The sequence below is a fragment of the Dermacentor albipictus genome, chromosome 10 (genome assembly GCF_038994185.2).
Source record: "Dermacentor albipictus isolate Rhodes 1998 colony chromosome 10, USDA_Dalb.pri_finalv2, whole genome shotgun sequence".
Classification (NCBI taxonomy): domain Eukaryota; kingdom Metazoa; phylum Arthropoda; class Arachnida; order Ixodida; family Ixodidae; genus Dermacentor; species Dermacentor albipictus.
The window spans coordinates 98751681-98774797 of NC_091830.1; the positions used below are offsets into that span (position 1 = coordinate 98751681).

A 23117-nucleotide genomic window follows, 5' to 3' on the forward strand; every position below is an offset into this window, starting at 1 on the left:
AAAATACATTTCTCAAGTCCTCTATTGCCCAAGAAAAGAAACATATGATTGCAGGGAATTCAGAAAATAAAGCCTATTTGCACCCTTCATAGCATGAAACACAGTTTGAAGCAGGTGTACGTAGCATCTGCAACATAAAAAAACGTGAAATGCGATTAAAACTTGCCACATAATGGCAACTACAGAAATATAGAATGCCACAGGAATCTAAAGGAAATTTATTTCAGCATAAATATGAAGTTCAAAGGCATAAAGTTTCCTTATTATATGCTGATGGAGTTCTCAATAATTTTTTTAGCATGCTATATATCATCCTTGCCACAGGTAACATTTCAACACTCAACTTTCACTTCAGAACATGTTTTTATAGAGTTCGCCGCTCTGGCATACAAGTGACTCGTCAAGAAACCTTTGTACCGCAGACAAATTCCTCACAAATTGGGTAAGATGAAGTGCCAGTGAAAAAAGGCCCCGAAAACAAAAAAGGAATGGCAGACATTTTTTGTTACCACAGCAATCAGTCTTTGCTGCCGAGCTTAATTCTACCCTCAGATACACAAAAACCTCGCACAGTGCTGTGCTTAGTGATGATCTCAGCATACTGTTCAATATTGTATTGCTTTCTGTCTGGGCAGGAACTACACAGGAAATGTAGCGTTTTGAAATGCACTCACGTAAACACTGTCTTGCAAATTAAAGTGAAATTCAGAGGAAAATAGTATCAGCAGCCCCCATGACTTCCTGTCCTATGCTGGTAAAAGGCACCAGGAGAAAGAGTGGACAGGGTACGGGTGGGACTTTTGAAGTCATCCTTTAAGGTTTGTATGGCTCCTAAAGAAGTACGGTGAACTACCTAAAATATTCCACACACTTGAGGATTGGCCTACTGACCCAAGTCTAGTTACTAAACAGGACTCTTAATAGGCTGAACGTCTCAGCTGTATAGATTTTTCTAAACAGTGCTAATTTTTGCTTCCGAGTGTGTTTCTTTTATGGCATCGTTCTTTTTACTGTCACTTTACGAAGTGCGCCATTAACTCAAATGCAATCCTTTCCAAGAGCAGTCAAGAATTTTACATGGAAACACATGCGGTGGAGAGAATACGGTTAATTTGCACCACTTGTATCAAAATTTTCATTCTGGCATTTCTTGTGCCAAAACCATGATTTTATTATGAGGCACATCATAGTGAGGGACTCCAGATTAATTTGGAACATCTAGGGTTCAATAATGTGCTCCCAATGCACGGTATATGGGCTTTGTTTAATTTCATCCTTATCGAAATGCAGCAAGCGCGGCCGGGATTCATTGAGATGCTGTTGCTGTGGTGGAACGTACAAGCCATGGCTGAATACTTACAGAGTGTTTGGAATATGTTGTTGCAATACTGGAATTGATGACATCGCTAAAGGGCATCAAAGTATAGCGCTGTTTGAGGTTAGCGATCGCCTGCTCACTTATATGCTTGCATTTCTTCTTTATGAAGCAAGCATATAAGTGGGGTGCCAAAGTCTCGAGACACTTATAAGTTGCCACTTCAATTGTACCAGCAACTTTGGCACCCATTTAGAATTTTAGAACCATTTTACAATGGATATCAGACATCAGTTAATCAAAACACTGCAGTGGCGCCTTTGCTAGCACGATAGTGGCGAGCACGCCAAAAAGCCATGTTCTTCGCAATGTCACTGAGCCCCCCTACGCCCTAAATATGACATGCACTGTAACTAAAGCAATGGCATGTCAATTATCCACTACTGATGTGGCAAACAGAGGATGAAGATGGACAAGGCTGATTTCCAAAAAAATTGAAACAAGGTGTGAATATATATACAAACCATTCCAGCTTGTGCATCTGTCCTGGTCAACCATCTCAGAACACATAGCAAATGATAACATATTCACACCTTATTTCGATAAATTTTTTTTGGAGTTGGCACTTAATTTTGTCTCGTCCACAGTCCCATCTTTGTGTTGTTCCTTTAAAAAGAAGTCCCTGAATTATTTTACTCTAAGGATTGCTTCAATTAGTACCAATTTTTCTGTCAATCACGACAAAGGTTTGTAGAGGCAGACCACAATGCACACACCAGTGTTTTTGTAGTTCGTAGAGATTTCAAATTATTACTTAGACATGAATCTCCTACTCAGCCAATGCAGCTCAATACATGCCAAGTCATTTCAGCGTAGCACAACATGGCATTGAACGTTTTCACTGCACAATAACTGTATCTGTCATGATTTGAATTCTACTGCAACAAAGCAGATGAAGTGTGTCCCTGAAGAAAAATAAATAGCACCATAAGCAAAATAAAGATCTTGCTCAAAAGCTATTTATTGCAATATAGATGAAAAAACAGGAAGAACATTCTGTCAGCGACACTTGCAGAAGGTCATTTGCTGGCAAAACTTGACGCAGCAGCACCACCATGACTTGCGCCTGCAAAAAAAAAAGCAATCCATATTCATCTGCATTGCTACCACACAAAGAAACCCACGGCTTTGCTATTGTGCCAACACATTCCACAACTCGGCCCATGCATGTTATGCATGACTGGTAAAAGAATAGGGACCCTAAGCATGCTAAGAAAGCATCAGCAATGGTGCAGCGAGCTATTTCAAGAACAGATTTAAAGTTTGAGTTATAGAAATAAGTACACCTTTGCAAAATGTGCTCTTTCTGCAACATAATGTAGAAGAACTGCCTGCGACAGATTTGGAGCAGTAGCGAAACATCACACCGCATTGTGCAACCTCTGATGCCCTACCACTTATTTTTATGCTTTTTATGCACTTGCGACTAAATTGGCACATATGGCACGTACGTTCACTATACTCCATTCCATACGTAGCAGTCAACACTGTGGAAGCTATGCAAGAAGTTCGGTCAAGAAAAGTTATCACTCCGTGTGTTCCATCTATCCTTCGCTCACACGAGCATATATGCGAGGCTGCTCGACGGGTTGAAAATAAAAAAAATTCGAGAACAAAAACAAAAAAAGATCTAAAACAACGATTAGCCACCGTATACCACAGTACGTTTGTTTGTAAGGATTAAAATTTGTTTCATTCAATACTGAGCCTATATATAAAACAGTTGTGCACAATTGTGGTCAGAAAGCATCAAACTAGCTCGAAGTGCAAATGAAGCCACTGCAAGAAGTCTCTTTAGCCTTCACAACGTTGACTGCTATGTATGGAATGGAGTATATGCAGTTACGAAAGGTAACATCATTTCAATGTTCTAAAAGTTGAAGATAAAACATTCACAGAGCTGAAAAGAAGAAGCTGAAAGAAGTGTGAGCATGTTCCTGCTCCACTAGGAAGCCAATCCTGGCTATGAAGGGTAGATACTTGGGCATGTTGGCAGTTCATGTTTAAAAAAAAGAACTGCACAAGAGACAAGTACAAACAGGTTGGAAGTCAGCACTAAGTGTGTCCATGTTTCTCATGTTGTTCTTATTTCAAGCTAATCCACTGGCATTGGTGGTGGTGTAGGCCCACCGACACAACTGAAGTAGAAGTGTTCAAATCAAAATTTATTTGGCAAGAGTGGAGGAAACTGCTTTTAAAAATGAAAGGTTTCTACAGGAGCTACATTTCATTTTTCATTTTCTTCATCATTGGCTCAGCCACTGGCACACTACGCTGTTGCTGTTATCAGCTGCCGAACACAATGAATGAGAAGAAAATTTAAACATTATACTACCAAGTTTAAATTGTCTGCTATTGCCCTGGCAGTCAAGAATGATAACCATGCACCAGGACAGCACTTGGCTGTCAGCAAAATAATGATTTGTGACTGGCAGATAACTTCAGAAAGTACAAGCTCCACAAAGGGCAAAAAGGTCCTGAACAAGGGTAAAAAGGCAGAATGGCCGGAAATGGGAGCTCATCATCGATTATAGGTTGCAGTGCAATGGGCTGAAGGCATGGGAATCAACATTGCAGTTGCATCTGAACACAGGGAGACAGAGAGAGAGAACAACTTTAGCGAAAATGCCTGCAGAGTCGGTTAGGCTCCCTCCACGCAGGGAGGACAAGCTTTTACCGCGACGCCGCCACTACATCAGCCTCATGCATTGTGCTCCTCGAGGTCTTGGTTCCTCGCTACTTCCGCGGATCCGAGAGGGCTGCCGCTGCCTTCCTGGGGGTGCTGCCCCCCTTCTCCTCAGTTTCGCGTGGTTGCTGCCTCTCTAGAGCTGCCGAGACCTGCTGGACGGCCTTGAGTTGTGTATCTCGGTCATAGCTCCTCATTGCAGGCTCTAGCTGCGGCGGGATTGTCGTCTTCTCGCTGGCTTCTCGTGGATTTATACTACAGTCCCAAAGGATGTGAGCCGCGGTGACTCTCTCCTTAGCGCACAGTCTGCACACGTCACTCGCGTACACGCTCGGACACACGTGCTTAGCTAGCACCGAGGTGAGCAGGGACCCCGCCTGTAATTGCCTGTATAACACTGCCTCCTTCCGGGTAAGCCCCGGATGAGGTGGCGGCATAGTCTGTCTATTAAGTCTGTACCACTTCACTATTTCGTTAAAGGTGGTCATGTTGTCCTTGGCACTGCACCGCGACCAACACTCCGAGTCGGCCGTGCTTCTACACACAGGGACAAACAGGGACATTGGTGAAATATATGAATGCTGATAGTTTTGTCAGTAGACCAGCATGGTTCATGTCTTCAACATTCACGAGACACGACTTGGCGATTCGAGCTTGCACACTCATGTGCCAAAAGCTGCCAGGCAACTGAGCAGCAGCTGCAGAACTTCAAGGAATAATTTAAGAACGAATTGACAATCTTAATGTTTGCCCTAGTCACATCATCAAGAAGGACAAAGTCCCTTTACAAGACCCCACTTCACTACCATCAATGTCTGTGATGTGGACAGAATGAAGCTGCCACTATATTTAAAAAATGATACTGAAAAGGCAATTGGCTACTGGCGCTCAAGACACCTAAGCCTACTTCACCACTCACACCCTGAAAAACACAGCAAATAATGCCCATTCTGTGCCAATTATGCCAACGAAACCCCACAATACCTCCTATCCCTCACCAATCCCAATGGGAGGCTGTGCTGCTCAGCTCCAGCCTGAAAGACCAGCGTGAGCTGGTGGCCCGTGCCTGCTTAGCGGCCAAAAGAACCTTTGAATAAGGGCCCTTCCCTTGGTAGAAAGTTGGTTCACTAAAGCTTATTCTTTCTCTCTGTCAGTTTTAGAAAATGCCTTCTATTGAGGTACAGTATAAGGGCGCATCACAGCTGCAACTCCGAAATCAAATAAGGCAACAAATTGAACATCCATGGTTATTATCAGTGGAAAGGCAAAAATGCTGTAGCCACTTGATACTGCTGCTACCACACAGCTCTATGTCTGCGTTGCAGCGCCAGTGGGATTTACAAATGACAGATGCTGAGCACAGCATCAGATTCTCTTGGCGCATGAAGCCCACTTCATTTGACAAAGTGGCCAAATCGGTCCACAAAGCCTGGGCCACAGTGCCTATGTATACCATAACTACAGGCTTCAGGAAAGCTGGCCTAATTTCATGTCCACCTGAGTGCAACAATGAAGTGGAACCCAGCCGCAATCCAGAGGCCAATGACTGGGACAGTGGCAGTTGAAATGTTTGACATTGCATCACAGGAGAAGAACATTGAATGAAGTGCAATAAAGTTAAGAGTGCTGCTTCTTGGGCAAGTTGAAATTGAATCCTGTGGTGAAGTACGTTTTTAACTCAGGGACAGAGTAAGGCATATAGCTAAACGTTGTCTGCTCTTGTTTGTTGATCTGTGCCTTACTCTGTCCCTGTCCTAAAAGCACACCTCGTCACAGTTTGCAATAATGTTGCCTTCCTGTACCCAAGAGGAGCGTTTGTTGAATATTTTTAAAGTTTTCTTGTCCACCATCCTGTGTTCTGGGGTGGGTTGATCAGTTGCTGGTTGGGTTCTCCCTGAGTAGACACTTCATAAAAAAAGTTAAGCAAATCCAACACACATGCTGTGAAGCTTTGGTGATACCTATCTGATGCTGTATAAGGACTGGTTTGGTTTGATGACAGCTAGCCCCAGTCACATGAGCATGCCAAAGGTCCTTTGAAGTTAAGGAGCATTGAGCTTTCAAAGGCACATTAGTTCAAGGGATATGTCTCGGTGCTACACGGTCTCCAGATGGTCTCCGTTGAAGCTTTTAACAGGAACTGCAACGTATCCTTAGCGCTGCCATCACCTCGATAGTAATAAAAAAATATGGCCCAAATGCGTCTTATAATAAATTTGTCATATTCTTTTTCAGCAATATTTATTTTTCCTAATACATAGAAACATCAAAACAAAATCCACGCGTACTAAAGGCATTACTTTACCAAATACAGATGTATTTATTGTAATGATGGCCACCATGTGTACCGCTTCGTACACCGCATGTTGGCGTCGATTATTCAGTGTTGCCCTTGCTTCAGCCGCTTTGTTTCATTCCCTGTGGCTAGGCAGCGGTAGGTACACGTAAACGCGGTAAAATAAAGAACTACAAAACAAAAGTGACGAGGGAAGAAGATGCGCAGAAGAAAGCCAAGGAGTCTGGGATGCCTAGCAACCGCTAACCGAAGAACCAAATCGCACATGGCACTATTAACTCTATGCATGGCACACGTGTTGCGTCGATGTTGCTGCTGACGACAGGCCGGGCCGGCGCTGCTGCACCGGCGCGTTCATAATGATTGCGGGTGTCCCGAAAGTGTTTAGTACTTTAGCAATAGTATTCAGTACTTATAAGCTTGTTCTGAAGAGGTAAAAATTGAACTTTCATATTTAGATATTTTTTTTCTGCTGTTGGACGCCGTCTAGGCTCGAGAGTATTCCCTTGGGCTTTCCAAGGACAAATGCGCACTTCTTTGACTAAAATAAAAGCTCCCTTCCAGTAGGGCTCCTTTGCTGTGCCTGTGTGACAGTGCGCATTCTCCCTTGAAGTAAAGGATCTTTGATTCGAAGGACTTTGAAAGTGTCCATATGACTGTGTATAAGCTATGTAAAGAAAATCGGCTAAATTAAAGAATCCGTTAAACATACTTCACCATTCCATTAAGGGATCGAGGTTCTTTAGAGATGCCCGTGAGCTGACATTGCATGTTGAAGCTTTACGCACAAAGTTATTTTTGGGTATGCAAACAAATGTGGGCATGCTTGGTGAGCATTCAAGGGCTATATAAGCCACTTTGCAGGTACTCCCAATAACCGTTGTACTTAAATTCACAAATATATCCAACGAAGTAACAAACAACCCAACAGCTAGGCAGGCACACCAGACACAGGAAAGCAGGCAAGGGAAGCATCACTTAAAAAGAAATGCATCTGGCTATTAATTTCAAACAAGTAATAGCCTGATCTTCTATCCATTTGGTTACAGCTATAAGTGCAAAAAGCGCACATTACATGTAGTGGCAGGCTCACCTGTAGAGCAATAACTATGTGTATGGAAGGGTGGCATCACCTAGCAATACAATTATTAGCTTACTGATGATGATTATTGGCATTCGCTTCGAAATGGAGTGGTGAGAAATAGCCACCTAGCCTGCTTTGATTTAATTAGGTACGCTGTACATGTTTTTCTTTCTAGCATTTTTGCGTACATCTCCTGAAGCTTTCTTCTCTTCCTCAAAACTGCTCTACCTCAATCTACCTTGTGTGGCTACCTATGCCTGTAACACATCCAGTTCTATCAATCTCTTCCCTGCTTTTTTTCCACCAATACTTTAAATGTCTTGCTTATCTCTTGCTAAATTCAAGCGCTTCTGGACTATGTACACTACCTATGGGTCCCACTGGGTGAATCCCTCCACATTCCATCAGGATGTGCAAAGTTGTCTCCGGATATTTCCTGCAGCGCACACATGCCTCATTCTGCTGAGAATACTTGTTTCGGTATGTACAGAGTCCTGAATATTTGGCTGTTTATGGTCAATAAAAAAATAGATATTGCACTCACCACTGCATTGTTCTTGCTCAAATTTTGCAGAACGATTGCATTTTGGCATCGACTTCATTTAGTATAACACTTGGCAGGATTAGTCACCTGTTTTTTAAGACAAAAATTAGAAACTCTTGTCGTCTATGGGAAAAATTGTCTGAAAAGCAGCCCTGGCAGTGTCGCCACCTGTCGTCATCTGCAGAAAGCAGCGTTTCAGGGAGAGCTGCCGCGTGTTGCCCGCTCCTGGAGCAGGCCACTGTTTATGCTTTATGCTTGCATCGTCCTGGCAGCAGTTCATATGCCCATAAGCGGAGACAAATTTGCACTTTTTTTCTTGGAAACCAGGCAATTAACTGTGCCCAATATTATACTAAACAAAGTCGACTCCAAAATGCAATCCTTATGCAAAATTTGAACAAGAACAGTGCACCGATGAGAGCAAAATCTTTTTTTTTTTTAACACATGCAGCCATGTATTCAGGACCCTGTATTTGTACTTGGGCAATCAGCTAGAGCCTCAAATAGCAAGGCACTGCCCTTTGTGTTATCGCACTGATTTTCCCTTCCAATTTTTTTCTTCTTCCCATTTTTGTAAATCTCCATGGCCTTTTCTTTTTTTTTTCCCCCCCATTCTCAGCATCCCATTCGCTGTCTGTTTCTCTCACTTTCTTTCTGAGGAGTTCTGGTTGTCTATTTACACTTTCAATCACCGTGTACTTGGTTGCTTTCTTAACCTCTTCCTCTATTCTGTGTCCACGCTTTTCAGGTACAGGTACTTATGTACATTAGCCGCCAATTCATTTTGATCCATGTTCCTGAGTCCTCAAAACTAATTTTGCTCTGCGTTTCTGACTCCAAAATAGGCCCAATCCATGTCCCTCTGCACTGCCTCACTTTCAACCCTGACAAGAACAATTTCCTGCGTGGCGTCACCTTGTGGAAGCCGGAAAATAGAAGCACAAAAAGTGCTAGTATACGTGATGGCATCTTGACCGATTCCAAAAACACACGAAAGGGCAGTGCAAGCTGGCAGTGGAGCTGGGTGGGTTCTGCATCACCTGGCTTGAGTCACCTGGCACTGGACGAAAAATGATCGCATCAACAAGGTCTAAAACCAACTCGAATTCCTTTGTTTAGTGAAGCTTTCAGGTTGATGGTCGGTGAAGGTGATGTGCTTTGTTTCTGCAAGGTCCGCCATTGTTTCCGAAGATACGAAATGCATTCATCGCCAAAATCCACTGCTCAGTCATTACCAAGATGTGCCGTTATGCCTTAGCACCATATGCTGATGCTTGCAATGCTTGGGATTCACGTTTTTTTTTCTTTTTTTTTCCGCTACCATTTGCAGCTCGTAAAAATTTGTTTACGGAACTGCAACACACTGAAATAGGAAAGTATGCTATTTCACGATCACACAAATTGAGTTAAAGTGGATGCGTTTTATCACAGACGAGAGGTATATACTATTTTTTTATTATACATATCTACATCACCCACAAAGCATTATTGCTGGAGATATTCATACAACATTACACTGGCATATTATTAAATTGCAGTACAAAACTAAAGAAAAGCAGGACGTGCAATTTAATACTGGAAAATCACTGTTCCCTTTCAAATTTAGAATATGTGAAAGCCTCATGTAAATAAGCGAGACTGACTCCATGGATGCTAAGATTAATAGAAATTACAATAATTTGTGTGCTGGACATGGCTATTCTTTATTTTCAGTGGAAGCTAAGTTAATTTATTATTTGCTCATGAAACCAAATGGGTTATGAATTAATTTCGAGCTGCATAGCACAGTAAGACATGTGCACAACTTCTGCCTTTATTGTTCTAGTTTATTGCCACAGAAAGTTGTCCACAAGATTTATATGTCTTACTAATACATAATTTGGAACAGAAGCATGCAGATTTTTAGTGCCAAATTTCATATAGCACTGTTGAAGAAATTTCGATCATGCAAAGTTAGTACTCAGCATACTTGCCACTTTATTTTGATTTCATTCGCATTGAGACACACATTACTGTCGCGAAAGAAGTACGCAGCATTCTTTAAAGATCCTGGGTATTTCTCAATGCGGCGCTGTCAGGCAGAGAGCGGTGTCTGAGACGTGTAAACACGACAACGAGTGGCGCAGGTGACTGATGTTCACGCTTCTGCGTGGGAATGACTGCGACAGCGCCTCGGCCACTTGCTATCACCCAGCCGATGCAGTCATACCTGCCGTTCAAAGAACTCTTCTGCACACGGCCGACCTTGAAGGCATCCTGAAATGTGTCGAGCCTGTGCATGTGCCGCGGTCGGTGCACGCCTACCCATCAGTCATGATTAGTTTCGTTTCCTGAGCAACTCCTCCTCTAGCCCAGCCGCCAATAGCGCTGGTACGAAATACGAAGGCGATCTCACCTGTTTGGCATCTGCGGCCATCTATATGCGCGTCTTGCACTGGAGTTTGAGGTATTAGCCCCGAGAACGAACTACAGGGGTGCTGCGAGCGCCACTTGCGTGACATCAGGGCAAGCACTCGCGCCTGTCGTCTGCTACAGTTCGGGCGTTGTCCGGGCGCTTTCTGCGATATTTTCGTTTGCCCTCGTTCTCTCTGCTTGTATACTTATGGTGGTTGTCTCAAATATATCCTTATGACGTCTCACTTTGCGAACATTTATTCAAAGAGCTAATTCCTTAGACAACAATGCAGCTCTCAAAGGCAATGCTACAGTGCCAGCCGAAGGAGTGCAGACCAGCCCATTGCGGGTTTTTTATTTGCGGATGGACAATCGGAAAAACATAGCATATAAGAATCCAGTTATGATACCATACCTGCCGCGGTACAACAAGTATGTCACAAATGCTGGCTATATATGACTTCTACAAGAGTTACGTTGATTTTAATCTGCTAAAACAGGTTTGCTCACGACGAGTAGTTCATGATATAATATGGAATTTTTGCATTTCTTCACAGAAACACTCGGCAGTAACACGGAGACTTAACTAATACTGCAGTTTAGATTCTACAAGCACCACTTGCTTCTTTAACTGCTTGTCAACATTAGGCAGTTCTTCGCGTGTTTATTTTAAGCGGCAGAAATTTGAACTAAAGTTAATGAAGGCTTATAGCTATTTACAGACTGCAAATAGGAATATACCAATATATATTCCCTCAACTCACTTGAGGAATTTACTGGTGCTTGTTGCTTGAGGACTATACATGAGGAATCTTTTTGGCGAACTGACACAGGCTGTTCGTTCCAAATTTTTTAGTGAAGTATGCCTGTTGGACCGCATGGCTGCAGCTAGAAATAAGTCGAAGCATCAATCATTAGTAGTATGGGACATATTGAAGATATCAAAATTGCCCGGTGCAGGGTCAGAAATCAAGTGAAAGCATAAGCAAGGCTTGTAGTGCTTTCTCTATGAATGTTTGCGATTGGATTGGAGAAAACTATTTAGCCTGCAGTTGGGCAAGGTTCTCTTTTATGTACCGACGAGGCGAATAGTTATCCGTTTGTATAATTAAACACTGGATCGAGACATGGTGAGACAGAAGGTGCTTGAATTTTTCTTTTCTAGGCAATCTAAACTGCGCTGTAGTAGCTCGAGAATACTATAGCCATTCCAGTTGGCGCTGTAAAAAAAATGCTTTATGGTTTGAATTCGAAGTTGTAGTGAACTGATGGGTTTCGCGAACATAGCGTGCCTCGCCATACCGACAGTCGGTTGCTACCGCTACATGATCAGGGATGTGCCATATTGTCGATAAAGGCTACTGAGGGCCACTATCAAACATTTCATCACTTGCAATTGATTGGCTCTCGATCTTAACAACGAAACTTTTCTCTCAGGTCATTGCTACTATGGTGCTTGTGAATTAACTATGTAAATAGTCTACATGACGTGCCGTCGTGTTAGCAGCCACGAGCAATTCGTTTTTTGGAGGCCTGTTTCAGAGGGGGATGAATGTAGCAGCAACCTTTCTCATAAGAAATGCGCGCTTAACTATCTTTTACGCATTAATGAATGGCCATATTTGAATAGAACAACACACCAAAGTAATAGGAATCATGATGACAGCTTTGCTGGGCAGTGTCTTTCTAGCACGGATAACATGCTGACGCCAATTACGAAGATTTTTCTTCTATGTAAAATGCAATGTCTCTCATAGCTAAATACTAAGGGAATGTTAAGTGTTTAGCGAGGCATCATACACAACTTCGCGTGTTGAATTTGCAGACATTCCTATTATGCAAAGTTTATGGGCAGGCACGGCTCATATATCCATTGCAAGGCCAGTAGACTCCTTCAACGTTACAAATAGCTTGCGATACCCAGGCCGCAAATTTTATTGAATCATGCGCTTTAGGAGAAGGAACTGCGGTTCAGTCATGGCAGCAGAAAGAAGCCAGCATATCGTTCAATAAGCACGGCTCGACTCACTCATACCCCAAGCATACACGAAGGGAACGAGCGTGCGCGGCAACCGAGCAAGGCGAGCGAGCGGCGTCCTGGCCGTGACGTCACTCGCGAGAGGGCGCCACTCCTAATTCTCGCCGCTAATAGTAGCGGCGCCTGGTGGTGGCGACAAACATCATCTGGGTAGTACAAGCTGATCCCTGGATGTGGTGACCACATGTTTCCAGCCCAAGTTTTGCATCGATTCGCACTTTTTTTGTGCTCTGTTGCGAGTGCGGAAAGACAGGTCACTTCTTACAAACCACGCCGACCATGATGAGAGCTGGCCGCAGCCTATAGTTTAATGAAAACGGACTCTCCGTGCGCCGTGGGACGTAATGCTGAAAGCAGAAGGAATCGGCGACGCCGATAAGGAGAGACCTAGCTCAGCCTCAAAAAAGCGTCACCGTCGTTACTGCTGCGTCGTGGGCTGCCATGAACAAGGCCTGAATCCCAGCATCAGATTCTACCATTTTCTTTCAAGGCCTCACGAAGACGAGCGTCGGGCACGCTGGATAACTGCAGTTCGTGGCACTGGGTAAGCGAAACTTCGCGCCACGCCGACTGCTTCACCTGTTTTGAAGCTTCCTTGATTATATGCATTGCTAAAATTCGGTCTTTTTCATCTACAGTCCCGATGGCAAACTGTGGGAACCAGCGCCGAACACCAGAACCGCGCAGCGCACGAGCGCACAAGCACGCGCTGCAGCGCGATTGGGACGTATGTTACTGTGATCTCATATGTATTGCATCAGTTATTTATGAGTTGCTGAAGGAACAGATGACCGCTACTACAGCGCAGGCATAACTACTTGTCTAGCGGCATGCAGTCAACAAAGATTGCAGGAGGCCCGCCGTTCCGCAGCATGTCGAAAGACCGCTGCCGTTGCGGCACGTACCGTTGTGCGCTCAAGCAGTTCCGTGCACACGATGTCTGCTCATCGCTGCTGTGAATGCATTTATAGCAAGCATTTCCTCACGTTTGTGCGCCTGAATCTGGCAGCGTGCAAACCTTAACTGAGGTTAAACTTCGTACGCGACTCTCTTCACTTGCGATTGACACCGCGCTGAAACTTCGCCGCCTATTTCTTGAACGGCGGACACGTATTCGGCGTTGCATAATTTCTTGCCTTTACGCAGCGTGCGACCCCTGAAAAAAATCTTCGGCGCCCGATATTCGCTGGAAGCCGTGGTACAACACAACTAAAAGTGGCGGGTCCATATTGTAAACGTGCTTTCCAAAGCAGATGACCGAGCTTGGTACTGCTCAGTTCACTTTATCTCACTTTATCCGCCTTAATCCTCCCTAATCGGTCTTAATACCCTTCACCTTTATCCTCCTCCACTCATCTTAATCTTTATTCATGGATCTTAATCCTTCTTAAGGCACTCTGATCCACCTTAATGTTCTTTAATACACTTTAATCAACATTAATCCTCCCTAATCCACCTTATGTCAATCACTAATGATTCACTGATTAACTCGGGTAATCATTCCCTTATACAGGGGTGGACATGATTTGGGTCACCTCTGGCCTTGCTTGGGCCACATGATACTTCCAGATTACAACGCGACCTTGAAACAGATCTAAAGGCTTTCGGCTTAAAACTTAAAAACAAACTCAATGTTGACTAGCTAACGCTCGTCACCTGTCACCACGAGTATACTTGCCACAAATATTTTCAAGGCGCAAAGCAGAATCTATAATGCTGCACTTCCGACTGAATAACAACAGTTAGGACGTGCGAGGGGAATATTAAGCATGCTGAGGACAACCGCAAAAGGGCTGGTGAGCAGGCCGGAAGAATGAAAAAAAAATTGGAGGCTTAACCTTAGCGTATCCTTAGCGTTTGGAGGCATCTTGACCGCACACACGCCCGAAGGACGTTGGCGCGGGCACAGAGACTGACGCGACGGCGGGCGCGCGCCGCTTCATCCCTGGCGTGACGTCACATATCACGTGATGCAGCGATGGTGGCGCCGCCGCCGCGTCGCGCGCGACGGCACGAACCGAAGCGTGGAGGCCTCCGCCGGGCGACGTCCGACGGCGCGATATGAGGCCCCATCTGCAGCCGGTGTGACGTCATCACGTGACGTCACATCATGTGATCTCGCTTCAGGGTCAATGGTGGCCACCGCCGGGAGGCGACCGACGGCGCGATATGAGGCCCCATCTGCAGCCGGTGTGACGTCATCACGTGACGTCATGTCACGTGACCTACTTGAAAGTCAATGGTGGCCACCGCCGGGCGTCGCGCGAAGGCCCGAAACCTACGTTAATATGCTTCGCATAAAAAATGCAGCATTACGGGATGCTTTGCTACGAGCTATAAGAAAGACGCCTCAGCTCGCAAACAACGCTGTTCTTTGTCGGAACACGGTTCTTTCGGCCAAATTCATGCAGCCACTGCTTCCTGCGCAAGCCGTCACGCTTTCCTTGTGGTATCATAAAAACGGCATAACCATGTGCAGGCTTCTTGCTGCTGTTATATGCAACAGCCCGGCATAACGCTAGCACATGGAGCAGGAAACACGGCGTACAACGTTCGCTACACCGAGCTGAAGCCCGAGCCAGCCGTGCTCAGGAGGAAAATGGCGCGAACGAAAAAGAAAAACAAGCAAAACTCAAGATCCGCGCGTCTCCAAGGGTAACGGCAGGGAGACCAATCGTCGTGCAGAAAAGCGGGCGCAAAGCTGGTGACCGCGGGGGGCGGGGGGGGGGAACACGCAAGGGGCGAGGAGGAAGCGAGGAGGTCGCGCGGCGGCGGCAGATTTCAAAGAGTGCCGTTACTTTCAAATTGTCAAGGGACTTAATAAAAACCGTTTTCGCAACGCTCCCTGGGTAAAGCAGGAGTCCCATCAGCCGTACCTTTGCAACCGGCGCTCGCTACCCACTCCACACGTTTTGCTTTTCATTAGACGTCGACACCAATGAGCCGCGATTGATGAGAACACGGTGCTGTTACAGCTGATAACACCAGTTTCTTGCCACCGCAAAAATGTGCGACGCCGACGTTCCTGAGTGTGTTGAAGACACCGAATTGTCCACGCTGGAAACGAAGGTACTCCGCTGCAACTTGAATAATGCAGCAGAAGCAGAACAGTGGATGCGCAACTACAGCGCCGAAACCAACACATCGTGGATTGTGGACTTCGTTGCCACAAAATGCACAAGGTAAGCTATTTTTGTCAAAATAGTGGATATTCAAAATGCATAGTGTAACAATGGCCGCGTCCGCCATCTTCTCTGGGGCAGGCACGTACCCAAGAAGGGGGGCGCCCCCCCCCCCGAAGTTAAGACGCATACAACCCCCCCTCCCACCCACGCCCACTTCTCACACACATTCGATAGCGCCGTGAAATCAATGTTGAAACTTGACAGCTATTCCGCGGTCAACATTTTGTTGCCTTTTTCACTCCTTTTAGATGGCGGTAGTTATCGGCATCTTTTGGGGTGTGAAGGCCAGTTTCGTCATCGATTCGGTGCCCACGCGATTAACTCGAAATGCATTCAGTTGTCACCATCTTTTTGACGGTCACGCGCTTCGCTGTTGCTTCGTTAGTGCAGCCTTTCATCGTTTAGACTGATCCAGGGACCAAGAAAGGGATTCGGTTCGTGGTCAGCTTGTCTGTATGCACGTGGAATGAGTTGCGGCCAGAGAAAATGCCAATTGCGTTTGATTTTTTTTCTTTTGCTTCATTATTTCCTCGAGTAACGGCTTGCCGCGACGCTGACAGGTTCTCGGAACCATATAACCGCGATATGGGTTCATCATCATCATCATCAGCCTGGTTACGCCCACTGCAGGGCAAAGGCCTCTCCCATACTTCTCCAACTACTCATGGTCATGTACTAATTGTGGCCATGTTGTCCCTGCAAACTTCTTAATGTCATCCGCCCACCTAAATTTCTGCCGCCCCCTGCTACACTTCCCTTCCCTTGGAATCCAGTCCGTAACCCTTAATGACAATCGGTTATCTTCCCTCCTCATTACATGTCCTGCCCATGCCCATTTCTTTTTCTTGATTTCAACTAAGATGTCATTAACTCGCGTTTGTTCCCTCACCCAATCTGCTCTTTTCTTATCCCTTAACGTTACACCAATCATTCTTCTTTCCATAGCTCGTTGCGTCATCCTCAATTTGAGTAGAACCCTTTTCGTAAAAAAGCCGCCATGTTTCTGCCCCGTAGGCGAGTACTGGTAAGACACAGCTATTATATACTTTTCTCTTGAGGGATAATGGCAACCTGCTGTTCATGATCTGAGAATGCCTGCCAAACGCACCCCAGCCCATTCTTATTCTTCTGATTATTTCCGTCTCATAATCCGGATCCGCCGTCACTACCTGCCCTAAGTAGATGTATTCCCTTACGGCTTCCAGTGCCTCGCTGCCTATTGTAAATTGCTGCTCTCTTCTGAGACGGTTAAACATTACTTTAGTTTTCTGCAGATTAATTTTTAGACCCACTCTTCTGCTTTGCCTCTCCAGGTCAGTGAGCATGCATTGCAATTGGTCCCCTGAGTTACTAAGCAAGGCAATATCATCAGCGAATTGCAAGTTACTAAGGTATTCTCCGTCAACTTTTATCCCCAATTCTTCCCACTCCAGGTCTCTGAATACCTCCTGTAAGCATGCTGTGAATAGCATTGGAGAGATCGTATCTCCCTGCCTGACGCCTTTCTTTATTGGGATTTTGTTGCTTTCTTTGTGGAGGACTACGGTGGCTGTGTAGCCACTACAGATATATTCCAGTATTTTTACATATGGCTCATCTACACCCTGATTCCGTAATGCCTCCATGACTGCTGAGGTTTTGACAGAATCAAACGCTTTCTCGTAATCAATGAAAGCTATATATAAGGGTCGGTTATATTCCACACATTTCTCTATCACCTGATAGTGTGAATATGATCTATTGTTGAGTAGCCTTTACGGAATCCTGCCTGGTCCTCTGCTTGACAGAAGTCTAAGGTGTTCCTGATTCTATTTGCGATTACCTTAGTAAATAGTTTGTAGGCAACGGACAGTAAGCTGATCGGTCTATAATTTTTCAAGTCTTTGGCGTCCCCTTTCTTATGGATTAGGATTATATTAGCGTTCTTCCAAGATTCCGGTACGCTCGAGGTCATGCGTATACAGGGTGGCCAGTTTCTCTAGAACAACCTGTCCACCATCCTTCAACAAATCTGCTGTTACCTGATCCTCCCCAGCTGCCTTCCCCCTTTGCACATCTTCCAAGGCTTTCTTTACTTCTTCCGGCATTACCTTTGGGATTTTTAATTCCTCTAGACTACTTTCTCTTCCATTATCGTCGTGGGTGCCACTGGTACCGTATAAATCTCTATAGAACTCCTCAGCCACTTGAACTATCTCATCCATATTATTAATGATATTGCTGGCTTTGCCTCTTAATGCATACATCCGATTCTTGCCAATTCCTAGTTTCTTCTTCACTGTTTTTAGGCTTCCTCCGTTCCTGAGAGCATGTTCAATTCTATCCATATTATACTTCCTTATGTCAGCTGTCTTACGCTTGTTAATTAACTTCGAAAGTTCTGCCAGTTCTATTCTAGCTGTAGGGTTAGAGGCTTTCATACATTGGCGTTTCTTGATCAGATCTTTCGTCTCCTGCGATAATTTGCTGGTATCCTGCCTAACGGAGTTACCACCGACTTCCATTGCACACTCCTCAATGATTCCCACAAGATCGTCGTTCATTGCTTCAACACTAAGGTCCTCTTCCTGAGTTAAAGCTGAATACCTGTTCTGTAGCTTGATCTGGAATTCCTCTATTTTCCCTCTTACCGCTAACTCATTAATCGGCTTCTTATGTACCAGTTTCTTCCGTTCCCTCCTCAGGTCTAGGCTAATTCAAGTTCTTACCATCCTGTGGTCACTGCAGCGCACCTTGCCGAGCACGTCCACATATTGCATGATGCCAGGGTTAGCGCAGAGTATGGAGTCTATTTCATTTCTAGTCTCGCCATTCGGGCTCCTCCACGACCACTTTCAGCCATCCTGCTTGCGGAAGAAGGTATTCATTATCCTCATATTATTCTGTTCCGCAAACTCTACTAATAACACTCCCCTGCTATTCCTAGTGCCTATGCCATATTCCCCCACTGCCTTGTCTCCAGCCTGCTTCTTGCCTACCTTGGCATTAAAGTCGCCCATTAGTATAGTGTATTTAGTTTTCACTCTACCCATCACCGATTCCACGTCTTCATAGAAGCTTTCGACTTCCTGGTCATCATGACTGGATGTAGGGGCGTAGACCTGTACAATCTTCATTTTGTACCTTTTATTAAGTTTCACAATAAGACCTGCCACCCTCTCGTTAATGCTATAGAATTCCTGTATGTTACCAGCTATATTTTTATTAATCAGGAATCCGACTCCTAGGTCTCTTCTCTCCGCTAAGCCCCGGTAGCACAGGACGTGCCCGCTTTTTAGCACTGTATATGCTTCTTTTGGCCTCCTAACTTCACTAAGCCCTATTATATCCCATTTACTGCCCTCTAATTCCCCCAATAGCACTGCTAGACTCGCCTCACTAGATAACATTCTAGCGTTAAACGTTGCCAGGTTCATATTGCAATGGCGGCCTGTCCGGATAAGGTGAAAAATAAAATAATTCGAAATGGCGTTCATCATGAAACTCTGCAATAACCATTAAATCTATAAGCAACATGAATGTCATCCGTTACCTCGTCTGGTTTTTGCCTAATTGCAGAACACTTTTCGTGCAAGATTGCCAACTGTAAACGAGAGTCGCAAGGCGTTGAGAAATTAAGCGATCTACTAAGGAGTCCATTTTCAGCAACCGAAGCGCAACAACCAAACAGGAAGAAAAAGCAAAAGCTAACAAATTTAACCGTTGTTTATGAAAATATTTATACATCAACATCTTTTTATTTAAAGAGGAAGTAGAAGAAACGCCACCGGAAGTGGAGAACAATTCCGTACGCTTTGAATGACGCTTTTACAGTTATCAGTCGAACCGCCTGACATAGCCACTTCTATGCTGTGCTTATATAATTGTCTTGCTAAGCTTCCGCAGGGGCAGGGGAGGGGGGTAGTACGTCTAGAATCGCAACGTCCTGCACCCTACGAGGTTGTACTGGACTGGCAGCCACGCATCGTTACGTAACTTCCCAAATAACAATACGAGTCATTTGCGGCACTTCACATCGTAGAGCATAAGCGAGAGATCCAAAAGCACTGTGGCGGTCTCTCAAATATATATTTCTCTATAGTTCTTCCAGAGCTAATTAAAAAAGCGCTACTATAGTCGGATACAAATTAAGTCTCTAGTGAAGCCGCGCCCACGCCCTCATAACCGCCAGCCACTGTTCCTCCGGGAGGCTGCAAATAATTCGTACTTCAAACTTTTTCTGTTACCCAAATATGGCGGTAACCACAAAAATGATATTATTAGCGCATAATTTTATACATTTTGCCTCGCCTATTACAGTGGAATGGCCAAACCCTAATTCTTTATTGAACTGAAATAACATGCTTGCTTTGCTGCCACTATTTATTGTCAAGTTTCGCTTTAGTTGGCAGTGAAGTTTCATGAGTTAAACGGGTTCAGCAGTGAAATGAACGGCACCGCAGACTTTTGAAGAGTGAAATGCTCAGACTCCATACACTTTGTCCATGTCTGTAGCACACCTCATTTTTTTCGCTATTGCAGAGTTTCATGATGAACGCCGTTTCGAATTATTTTATTTTTCACCTTATCTAACCCATATCGCGGTTATATGGTTCTGAGAACCTGTCAGCGTCGCGGCAAGCCATTACTCGAGGAAATAATGAAGCAAAAGAAAAAAATTAAACGCAATTGGCGTTTTCTCTGGCCGCAACTCATTCCACATGCATACAGACCAGCTGACCACGAACCGAATCCCTTTCTTGGTCCCTGGATCAGTCTAAACGATGAAGGCTGCACTAACGAAGCAACAGCGAAGCGCGTGACTGTCAAAAAGATGGTGACAACTGAATGCATTTCGAGTTAATCGCGTGGGCACCGAATCGATAACGAAACTGGCCTTCACACCCTAAAAGATGCCGATAAATACCGCCATCCAAAAGGAGTGAAAAAGGCAACAAAATGTTGACCGCAGAATAGCTGTCAAGTTTCATTGTTGATTTGATGGCGCTATAGAATGTGTGTGAGAAGTGGTGGCGTGGGCGGGAAGGGAAAGGGGGCAGGGCCCCCCCTTGGGTACGTGCCTGCTGAAAGTAGAAATGAGCTCGCGATACAACGATGCTCTAGAACAGGATTTTGAATTGATAAACGAACCAAAATGTTTGGTTAAGCTGACATGTCAAATCTCTCCGTTCCACTTGTTGAGTCAAGCGGAGGTGGACGTCTGTTAAAAAGTGGAGATATCGATGGCACATAAACAGAAGGGTTGAAATTTGGGCCAGTTGGTACATAATACATAGTTGCGCATGCTCTGTTGGCCTTGCTGGGACTACACCGATTCTAATAAACTTCAGTTGATAGTCCAGTCGTTGTGGTGTGAAGCTCTCCTCTTGTTCTTTGTGTTTTTGACTGGTTTTTTTCGTTCAAGCACATAAACAGGATGGTTCGCAACATTGTTTTTTCTTGATTCTTGAGTTTTCGCTTGGTCACCACGGTCCTCCGTCAGGGCTATGGAACACAATTACAGAAGAACAAAATTGTCGCACTTTCTCATGCGAGCCGCAGTGTTGTGGGGAATGCAAGTAATCCGATTACCCAACAGGTTGAACGGCCCGTATCCAGCGCTCTCGCCTTTCCCCTTCATACGATCGCGATTGAAATCGGGAAAACTGAACGTTGTTATTCCGTCCTTTACGTTCATGGCAATTTACAACACAACAGTAGCGTCGATTGCGGCGTTTCTTCGTAATGCGCGGAGCAATCGCGGTTACCGTCGCTTCTATACCATCAGTCTGACCAGTGAGCCATGAAACTCTTTAAGTTCGACAGCGCGTCCGACTAGCGTAGACATTCATAGCTCTCTGTCTGGGTGTTAAGTGCACAAAACACTCGCAATATGGACCAAAATCTAGTGAAATCATTGTTTCGCAGTCGCTAGCTGCATAGGCAACTTAGCAAGGGAGTCGGGCTTCGCACTACTCAATTACTGCCTCTTCGCACCGGCAGGTGGCGCTACGCGTCTTGCAAAACTCCAGAGTCTGACGTCCATAAACAATTGCTTATACCCTCTCGAATTTCCTACCGAAGCCTCCAAAACAAGCTTGCATTGCATTGTAATCCTACAGATTCATTGCGTTCGCAGGAAAAGACGTCTCATGTGAAAAAATCTTTACTGCAAATCGAAGCTCCGCGGTAACAGTATTCGTCGGAGCGGATAAATCTTCATAAACTGTGATTGCTCTGTTTGCGTTGGAACTGAAATTGTGCGAGTCAGATTGCACATGCAAGTCCCGTGAGAACGAAGGTCAAACATGATCTGCGAGTTGGCAGTCACAATTAACTTGTTCCGTGGCCTGTTTTCTGCCGTTCTCCGCTGCAAGTATCAGATTTTCACAAGATAGGGCGCTGTGCATGTTTTCTCTGACTCGTGTTCAGCATTACCTTTGTGCTGCAGGCGTCCGAAAATATTGTGGACTTAGCTATTTACAGGCACTCCGGTTTCAAGCACGTCACGAGCAAGCGATAAATTAAGCAGCCCGGCAAATGCGCGGTTGGGCGCACTAATAGCGTGGCATCACGCTGCCAGAGCCGAAAACGAAAGAAACGCACAGTAACTAAATGTTTAACGCAAATACGGAAATCTAACGCACATGCGATTACACAGCGCGCTGCGTAGTGAAGCTTGAGGACAATACGTGCGGGCCTTCTCTATACCGTTGATAAACTTCTGCGAAAATGTGTAGGGCGATGTGCAACTCCATCTTACCCGCCCTTCCATTTTTTTCTCGAATGGAAGGGCGGGAAGGGCAGTTTTTTTCTTGCTTTGATGGACTTTTCTGAGCGTACCAAATGCGACCATTACCACTTTTCTATGGCTACCACGCTTTTGATGTGTGGCAGAGCTTTTATGTACAGAAGCCATTCGAATATGATTTACAAAAGTGAAACAAATTCTTTATCTGTATTCACATTACTTTGTTACAGAATGGTCTTCCGCAAGGTGTGGCGGTGTCAACACCACAAACGAAACAAAATTACTGCACGGCGCAACACTGACTGCCCAGCAAAACTCGATATAAAAATTAAGAAAGTGAACCCTGACACCCAGAGAAATGATAAGTATTTGTGCAGAAGCACTCCCCTCCCAGCTGTGATCAAAGTGGCCGCAACACATAATCACAGCACAGAATGTGCTGACTCACTGAAGTTACTGCGTGCCAGCCCAGAAACAAGGGCCGCATTCGATGCATATTTCGAGGCTGGTTTCACGCCTGCAGCTGCCATTCGGCACCACGAGGAGGCACTGGCAATGCAAGACAACAGCCACATTCTGCTTGCCAACGGTATGGTGAACCCACAACAAAGGAGTGTTTATCACTGGCACCAACAATGGAGGCTAGCAAAGTATGGTTCCATAGGAAATCCTCTTCCAAAACTCCAAGAAAAGTTGGCAGACTATGCAGCACAAGGTAAGATGTCGAACTGAACATGAATTGAGAATAGTACCAAACCAATAATTTTGAAGAGCATCTAAATCAA

The 23117-nt window shown here is 44.9% G+C and overlaps 1 long non-coding RNA gene across 1 annotated transcript in view; it reads right to left on the minus strand.

The window, feature by feature from the left end:
• Positions 1–2318: 2318 nt before the first annotated feature.
• LOC135908016 (uncharacterized) overlaps positions 2319–23117 on the minus strand; it is a 41392-nt gene continuing 20593 nt past the window's right edge. Inside the window, exon 4 of the long non-coding RNA XR_010566166.2 lies at positions 2319–2441. This is a non-coding gene — a long non-coding RNA (uncharacterized lncRNA). The remainder of the gene's footprint in view (positions 2442–23117) is intronic.